Source organism: Lactuca sativa, chromosome 4 (assembly GCF_002870075.4).
Source record: "Lactuca sativa cultivar Salinas chromosome 4, Lsat_Salinas_v11, whole genome shotgun sequence".
Taxonomy (NCBI): Eukaryota; Viridiplantae; Streptophyta; class Magnoliopsida; order Asterales; family Asteraceae; genus Lactuca; species Lactuca sativa.
Genome location: NC_056626.2, coordinates 255,275,398 through 255,285,301, shown reverse-complemented (window position 1 = coordinate 255,285,301; position 9,904 = coordinate 255,275,398). Strand labels below are relative to the sequence as shown.

The 9,904-nt window shown below is 36.9% G+C and overlaps 1 pseudogene; it reads right to left on the bottom strand.

Moving 5' to 3' along the window:
- Positions 1 to 5,284: 5,284 nt before the first annotated feature.
- LOC111884850 (cytochrome b561 and DOMON domain-containing protein At4g12980-like) lies at positions 5,285 to 8,673 on the bottom strand (annotated as a pseudogene).
- Between the last annotated feature and the right edge of the window lie 1,231 nt (positions 8,674 to 9,904).

Genomic DNA, 9,904 nt, shown 5'->3' with positions numbered 1-9,904 from the left:
GGGCACAAAATCGTCCAAAAAGAAGGACCAGTTGTACATGAAATAGGTAACTGTGGTTGAAAAAAGAAGAATTACCTTTGTAATATGGCTACTATGCAAATGAAATACACTCCTTTAATTTTGAAGTCTCCATAATCGACGTGAGGTCGAGATGACCTGAAGCAACCAGGAAACTATCATACTACATGATGGAGGCATGCAGAAGTAAGCAGGATTGCAACATCGGGAGAAACGACGCTGCCAACAAGGAGAACCCATAGAAGGGAAGAGACGAGAAAATGGCACCGTATCGTTCTTCTAATTGTTTCTGTTGTATAAGTAAAATCAAGATTGATAGAAGATTATAAAAAATTGGGATGAGAGAAGAAAGAAAACATACCTTAATCCGTACGAGGTGGGTTGAATCCGAACTCCTCAGACTTTGTAGAGAGAACTCATGTAGTAATGCCCTAAATCACCGGTTCTCTAAGAGTAAGAAAATTAGTGTGATTCTGATGGGAACCTTAGATTTCTGTCGATTCTTTCAAGTTTCAATCAAAAAATGAGAAAGAGTTAGGGAAATCAAGAATGGAATGCACATGATCATTGGGAAGATGAAAGATAGACAGAAGGTAGAAAAGAAGAAGGAGGGTCTTCAAAATTTTGGAGATTTCATTTCCCCCCGTTAATAGGAGAAGCGCGTTTCATTAAAATTATAAAGCGACAGTCACAGAGGACGCGCGATTAAAATAAAGCGCCCTCCATGTTTTTTTAATTTTTTCTTGGCACACTAATTTAAGGGCACGCAATAGTGCGTGACTTAAATCCTTAAAATTTTTGAAGAGATGACACTCTTTTAAGGTCACTCTTATTTGCGTAACATAAATCATTGCGTGTCGTGGTTTGCGCGTCGTAAAAGGGTCTTTTTCTTGTAGTGCCGTCATGGTTGCCTTTAAGACATGTATGGCTAAGGAAACCCCTTAGCAGTAGTGTCCATCCCGATGATATTCTTTAGGCTAGGTCCCTTGTGATAAGTGTTTAGGGATGTAAAGTGAGGATAACGGGAACGGGTAATCACGGTTATTGTTGATTGATGAACTTAGTAAGTTTATTATTATTGTGGGTTGAAAACCCTATATGCTCACCAGGCTCCCAAGCCTGACCCACTCAGCTTTCTATGTTACAGGTAGTGGACCCCGAGCATAGTCGGAGGACGACGAGAGATTTTCGGATTATAGGCCAGTAATTGTAAATAACTGTTGAAAGGCTTATAATGTATTGTTTATGCTTTTGATCTGTATCAGAACATGACATCCCGAGGTTTTGATATATATATATATATATATATATATATATATATATATATATATATATATATATATATATATATATATATATATATATATGGAAAATATATACCTTCTTTATGAAGGGTTTTGATAAACTTTTATCATATGTTGTTTGGGGACCAATTCCGCAACATCTTTTAAAAAGATTTCTCTGATTTTATTTTAAAAAGCATAAATTAAATCGGTCTTTTCTGGCCGAGAAATTAGGGGATGTCACAGTTGGTATCATAGCATTAGTTTAAGCGAACTAAGAAATTGTAGAATTTCTAGACTTGAACTTAGAATGCTAAGTGATGATTGTGAGATGAGTGTCTACCATATTTTGGACACGAGCACTAGTTTATTTTAGGAAAGATACCTAAAATGCCCTTATGTGCTAAATGCTATGTGTTTGCCATGTGTGCCATTATTTGTTCGGATCTATGGTCTGTTGCCGACCGGACCCGAAAACCTTATGTGTGTTGGATTCTAAGCGTATGATTATGAGATTAGAACTAACATGTAAACGTTTCGGAGTGATAAGGGAATTGACATGTCTAACAAGGATAAATACCTAAATTCGCCTTATTCGTTATATAGACTGTAATGGCAAGAACTCGTAGTGGAGCTGCAAATGCAAACGGAAACAGGGATCAGCAGCCTCAACCTCAAGTAGTTGAGCAAGTACCTATTGTAGGAGCTGCACCTGAGCCAATGACGATGGTTGGGGTACAAGCAATGATGCAGATGATGTTAGATCGCCAGATGGAGGAGACAAGGTGATTATTACAACAACATAGGGAAGAGAATACGATGCCTGTTGAACAGCCCGTATTGAATGAAGGGCAATCTGTAGGAGGGAACTACAATGGGACTCTTGTTAAAGCCAACCCACCGATAGTTAAACAAAACAACCAGGATGGAGGAGTTGATGGACGCGGATGCAAATACAAAGATTTCATGGCATCTAAACCGCCGTGTCTATCTGGGATTCCGACACCGGTGGAAGTCATGAATTGCATCTCCGAAATGGAGACGATGTTTGAAAGTTGCAAGTGCAGCAACAAACAAAAGACCGCACTTGCAATTCCTCTGTTAAAGTCTGGTGTGTTGAGCTGGTGGAAGTTACTATGCCCAAGGGTGAAGCTAGTAAGATGTCTTGGGAAGATTTTGTGGTACAACTGAAATTGTAGTACTGCTCTGAGCAGGATCTTCTGGAAATCAACAATGAGTTCTAAAATTTAAAGAAAGGAAAGATGAGCGTTACTTAATACGCTGCTAGTTTTGTGGAAAAGATGAAGCTTGTTCCTCATCTAGTTCCAACTGAACTCTCTAAGGTCAACAAGTTTGCGCTCGGATTACCAGTGGAATTTGGTTCGATGGTTAAGCAAGCAACCACTTTGAAAGCCGCCATCTGAGCTGCTAAGAATGTTGAGGTTCAGATCAGAGAGAAGGGTCTGGAGAAGGCAGAAGTTGGTGAAAAGAGAAAATTCGAAGGAACTACAGGTTCCAACAAGAAAAGAAAATTTTCTAAGTCCAAGAAGTTTGGAGGAGGAGTAGGTGAAGTGAAATGGTGTGAGAAGTGCAAGAAAAAGCACTCTGGGAGATGTAGTGAGGAGTTGACTTGCTTCAAATGTGGAAAGATTGGGCATTATGCCAACGTGTGTCCATCCGACAAGAGGGTATGTTTTGAGTGCCATGAAGTAGGGCACATTCTTAAAGACTCTCTAAAGAGGAAGGATGCAGCAAAGCCCAATCTACCACCAAAGCCAAAGGCGAGAGCCTTTCAGATGACACTTGAAGCTGCAAAAGAAGAAGTCGATGTCGCTTCAGGTACCTTTCTCATAAACGAATTACCTGCCCAAATTTTGTTTGATTCTGGAGCCAATTACTCCTTTATATCGCATGAATTTGGTAGAAAGCTAGCTTTGCCTGTAGATAGGCTAGTTAATGCCTTATTAGTCGAGATTGCTAGTGGCAAGTTTGTACCTATTAGCCATCATATAAAAAACATCCTCATTGACTTGGATGGGAATAAGTTCCACGAGGAATTATTGCCTATCGAGTTAAATGGATTCGACATAGTTTTAGGAATGGATTGGCTTAGCGCCAACGATGCAGAAATATTATGTAGAAAGAAGATAGTAAAAGTAAACTCGCCAGGGAAAGAGTCATTTATGGTGTACGGAGACAAACACAGAGTAAACTATGGAATCATTTCCCTAATGAAAGCCAGAAAGTGTTTGGCCAAGGGATGTACATCATATCTAGCATTCGTGATCGATGCTAAGATGGAAAAGAAGGAGGTGCAGAATATTCCGGTGGTGTGTGATTATCCAGAAGTCTTTCCCGAAGATCTTCCCGGATTACCCCCTGATCGACAAGTAGAATTTCGTATCGACTTGTTACCAGGAATGACGCCGATAGCAAAAGCACCAATAGAGCTGAAAGAACTTATGACACAACTTCAGGATTTATTGGACAAAGGATTCATTCGACCTAGTTCATAGCCCTGGGGAGCCCCTGTGTTATTTGTAATGAAGAAAGACGGAAGCATGAGAATGTGCATCGATTACAGAGAGCTGAACAAAGTGACGATAAAGAACAAGTACCCATTGCCAAGGATCGATGACCTGTTCGACCAGTTACAGGGTTCGAGCTATTTCTCGAAGATTGATCTTAGGTCGGGATACCATCAACTAAAGGTGAGAGAGCAGGATATCGAAAAGACTGCGTTTAGAACAAGATATGGACACTATGAATTTTTGGTTATGTCTTTCGGACTAACCAATGCCCCAGCAACTTTCATGGATTTGATGAATAGGGTGTGTAAACCATTCCTAGATAAATCCGTGATAGTATTCATAGACGACATCTTGATTTATTCGAAAAGCAAGCAGGAGCATGAAAAGCATCTGCATGAGGTGCTAGAAGTCCTGAAAAAGGAGAAGCTGTATGCAAAGTTCTCCAAATGTGAATTTTGGATTCAAGAAGTACAATTTTTAGGTCATGTGGTTAACCAAGAAGGAATAATGGTTGACCCAACAAAGATTGAAGCTGTGATGATGTGGGAACAACCAAAAAGCCCTACGGAGATTCGAAGCTTTTTAGGATTAGCTGGATATTACCGAAGGTTCATCCAAGGCTTTTCTTTGATTGCTACTCCATTAATAGCTTCGACCCACAAAGGAGTTACTTATGCTTGGAATGAGAAGCATAAGGAAGCCTTTGAGAAGTTGAGGAAGAGATTGTGTGAAGCACCGATTCTTTCGTTGCCTGAAGGAGTTGATGACTTCGCATTTTATAGTGATGTGTCTGGAGTTGGGTTAGGTTGTGTTCTGACCCAAAGGGATAAGGTGATAGCGTATGCATCGAGGCAATTGAAGGAGCATGAAAAGAACTACCCCACTCACGAATACTGAAAAATTCATAACTTCTTCATCCGACATCCGTTTTTCTTCTGTCTTTTTACCGTTGAACATCAATCGACAAGATCTTCGATTCTCGTTTAGGTTGTGTCGGCTAAAAATCACTCGATCTTTATTTCAAGTTTGTAGTTGTGTACTGCTATACCGAAACTTAGAAAAATCATAACTTCCTCATACGAAGTCAGATTTTGACGTTCTTTTTATAAAAATCCTCGGTTTAACAAATAGTACGACTTTCATTTAGATTACTAAGGCTAAAAAGTAGTTTATTGAAAACTCACTTTTTACGTCATTCGGCACTGTGCCGGTTTTGTCGCGAATTTCGATTGGTCATAACTTCTTCGTTATAACTCGGATTTCGATTAGGTTTTCACCTAAATGTTTCTAACGAGATTCTTTACAACTTTTAATAATAAAATTTTACTTATTTCAAATTTTATATTCTCGTTAAATTTCGATATTTGTCTTTTTATTGGAATCTCGAAGACTTCCAATATTTTCCTATTGATGCTAAACATAGTTTACTTCATTTCTACTAAAAACCATCTATTAGAACTCAATACTTAAATTTCATATAATATTTCATAATATTATTCATTTTTAAAAATACATAACATGATAACTGAACGTGTATGTTATAGTTTGACGGACCAAAATTTATATGAAATCTTGAATACAATGTCAAAAAAACATAAATCATATGGACGATTTTGTAATTTACTCTTTGCATAATTCACCTGATTTCCAATGTTTCTTTTGCATAAAAATCTAATAAGTTGAATGTTACTTTGCTCGGGATATGCAAAGCCCCCGTTGATATTTTTCCCTTGCCCCATACTCTGACTTGCTCTTGATGTAGGCAATTTCTTCTTTGCCTCTTGTTACATGCTCAATGCTACAAGATCCAACACAAAGTATCCAAATTCAAGTTGTGGAATATCAAGAACTAAAAATTGTGAAAAAGCATATAAAATACAAGTTCATTATCTTCTTATAAACCCCACAAAAGAAAGATTACCTATTTGACTTAAAATCGCCATAAAACTTCAATCATCAGTATTCAAATATGCCATTTCAAGAAACCCACCACCAAAATATGTTCGAATAGATCTGTGAGAAAAAATTATAAAACAAATAAAATAATGACATGAAAATAACAGGGAATCGCCGGTGGTTTGGAACTCCTAGTGAAAGCTGCAAACATTTCTCAGTTATAGTGGGTTTTTCTATATCCTGAACACATATCGATCATGAAAGAAAAAAAATAACTATTCCTTATAGGAGTAGAATGAAACAAACGAAAAAACTTAAGGGAGCTGACTTTTCTTGAACTGTTCACTGAAGAAGAAAGAAACAAAGAGTAAGACCGCAAAAAGAGAGAGGTGTGTGCTTTCAAACACACATAGTTAGGGGTGGTTCAAAATAGGGGATGAATGATATGCAGGTGAAATGAGATGTTTGGGAATCATTTTGTACAAAGAGATCCATTGAAACGAAAATCAGCACATGTTAGTAAGTCACATACCTTGGAAAATTACAAATATTCCCAAACTTGTAGGCTTGAGCCATAGAAGTCATATACGGTAAAACATTTGTTAGCTAAGATCAGAAAATCAAGATATGATGAAATGAAACAGAGAACACAAATCCCCTACAAATCTATAAAAAAATAAGCAGCTAGGGTTCTACAAAATTTAGGTATCTAACTGATGGGAAATTATGATTCTTCTAAAAATACCTTATTGGTTGATGGTATTTAAAGAGAAATAGAGAGAAGCAGCAGAGTGGCTTCTACCTGCATAGAAAACATAACTTGAAAAAATCCTGATGGTAATGGTAATGGCGATGATTTTCCACCTCCTCCATCTGTTCCTTAAGATAGTGTTCATGACAAAGTAGAGCTTGGAGAAAAAATGATGAGGGTATCTGGCCACCAAAGGGAACAAAGTCTAACAGTTGACTAACCATTTCAAAGTCAATGTCTTTAATGTTGATGACCATTATTTTAGTATGGTATATGTTCTTCTATTATGCTTATCTCACATTTCAGTATGTACTGTAAACCAAAAAACTAAGCTTTATATTAGCAAACATGGTGTCAAATGCAAAGCTACAAATATCAAATTCCAAAGAAAAATATCATAAAAATCAAGAAAATGTGAATATATCAGTTCTAAAAAAAATAAGATGCCTATAAAAGAATAATTTCAATATTATTTTTTAATAAGATAGTGACATGCATTTATGTTATTTACATCAATATATGAAATCTTGGTCCCTATATAACATGAAAATGACTCTTGAGAAATTAAAGGGCTTGCAACCATTTTTTCAATCAAAACTAACTACCTACATCAGATATGCTAAAATTTGAATAAGTACTAAGAAATTATGATCTAATCATCGTAAAGACATTCCTACGCATATATTATAAAAATCATTATTTCAAAGCTTATATATAATATATATTTATTTTATATAAATATTAACACCAATACAAAGTGAACCAATTAGTTTATTTTATTATAAACATTTGTTGAACACATCAACATATGTATGCTTACTTTAATTTAGGAAAAGAACACAGAACAAAAGAGTTGCAACTAATGAGTAGTAAATATGATGTACCTTCGTTCATTTAGTCCAATTATACATGTATCTTGTAAATGCTTTGCTTAAACTTGGTGATGACTACCCTTTCCACTAATTTAATGACAACTTTTCATTACTCCTGCGTTAACAAAAGAAAATTTAAGGGTTAAGATGGTTAATACGATTCAGTTTTTAGGATATTTAAAAGAAATCCCTAACTACTATATGCAAGAAGGTACTCCATACCTCCATCGGAATACAAATGAGATTTTTTTATGGCCAATTTTAAGTTCAACCAGTGAAGATCGATTTCTGCGTGGGGACAAAGATAAAATACATAGGGGATGAAGATCATTTGAAAAACACGCACATGCACACAAATAGTTAAAAACAGCCTGTAGCGAGATATCTTGGCTGCAAAAAATGATAGATGCAAGCATAAGAAGTGGTTCAAACTACCTGGACTATTGTAAGAGAAAATAGAGCAATCCAGATACAGCACTGAGTGTTGTAGGTGACACCCTTTGACTCGAATTCAATTTTAAGTCTTGTGGCCCAGCCGGTGACGCCGATTGCATAAGAAGAAACTTGGCAGAATGCATGAAGGTAAAACCATGCCGGATCTGTAGAGCAGTAAGTTTGAAGGTATCTAGCGATGATTACTCCTACAGGAAACAAGATTCCATAGCTCACCGTACATTCAGTATCCCTTGAATTTGAAACATGAACAAATTACATCATGATTTTTAATTGGTTTTGATGTTGAATCATGAAATTCTATGTGGGTTTCCATGAAAAAAGATAATTTTAATAATATATGAATTTGATTACTTATATTTCTCTTTTTCGTTCTAGAATCACCAGCTCTAATTCCATCGCTAGGTCCGATGATACTTTGTCCACTTAACAAATCCAACCGCGCCTTCGCCCCCAAATTTTGTCGGCTGAAAAGGATGTTTCACCAGAAACCCATCAGTTGCGACCGCCGACCCTACCCATCATACCTGATTCACACTCGTCATCCGTTTAACTTAACCGTTGTAAAAATCCTCATCGCCCCATTCAAGTAATCGGATCTCATATCCTTCGATGGTCGAGTTTATGGCCCACGAGATCCATCCGTCGGTGGTGGCTAGACGTGCGACGAAGGCGATGGAGAGTGTGTTTTTTAAAGCGTTAAGGGACCAGTAGAGACAGGTGGCGGTGTGATGCTGATGTGTGATGTTGTCGGAGTCAGGTGGCGATGGTGAAGGCCCTGAATGGTGTGTGATGTTGTCACACCCCAAAACTGAAGGTGGAAACATTCCGGGGAGGAGGACGCCATGAATATCGCAACCAATGTACATAGTAAGCGTAGTAAAACAAAAAACGTTACATTACATAGAATTATTACATTTCTTTGAAACCAAAGTGTTACAAGTGTCATACATATATATCATATGAACAAAAGTAAAGACGTGACTTCTACGCTCCGTCTTCGCCAAAAGGATCGCTGGGTACTTGTCTAATGTGGACCTGAGAATACAAGCAGTTTGAAAATCAGCATAAAGCTGGTGAGTTCATAAGAGGTTTGTTTTCTGAAAATGTACATGTTTCCTTTGGTTTTCCGAAAAAGTTTGTTATTCAAGAAAATCCCATATTTTCTTATAAGTATAATTTAGTTATCCATTTGTTATACTATCCGGTTATGTACAGTTTGTTATCCTAGGAAAAACCCTTATTTTCCTTAAAAGTAAAGTTTAGTTACCCATTAGTTACACGGTCTAGTTAAGAGCAGTTCAGTTATCCCAGGAAAAACCCTTATTTTCCTAAAAGTGTATAGTTGCTTATCGGTTTCTGAAAGTAATATACAAATATCTACCATACTTTATGTGTTTGTGTGATGCTTCCTGAAAACCTGTTTATCCTAGTAAAGTACATTAGTTTTAACACATATATAAAACTAATAAGTAAGTATAAAAGTATTCATAATCTAAATTGCGAGTTCCATAACCATACTATAGACTGGATAAGGCCCGAAACAGGGGCCAATATCTTTTTATTACTTTTGTCACCCTTGAACCTTTCGGTTCGACTAAAGCTAGCAGCCAGGTGCGGGGTTGTCAATCCCGTATAGATCTATACACTCAAGTCATGTTCTCCATCCAAGAGATTATGGTTACGGGGGTAGTCCTACACTCTCGTAAATAGGGGGAGTGTTACAAGGACGTGTCTCTAATCTTAAGATTAATGAATTAAAAGATAATAAAAGGAGAAATTCTATTTATTTAGTCCTTCACTCTCGTAACTAGGGGGGAGTATTATCAAGGACTTGTCTAAAGTTATATGTTAAATGTTACTATTCCACCACTCTCGTAACTAGGGGGAGTGGTAAGGTTCTAAGTTTAATGTTATTATTCCTTCACTCTCGTATCTATGGGGAGTGGTAAAGTTATAAGTTTAATGTTATTATTTCTTTACTCTCGTATCTACGGGGAGTGTAAAGTTCTAAGTTTAATGTTATTATTCCTTCACTCTCGTATCTACGGGGAGTGGTAAAGTTCTAAGTTTAATGTTATTATTCCTTCACTCTCATAT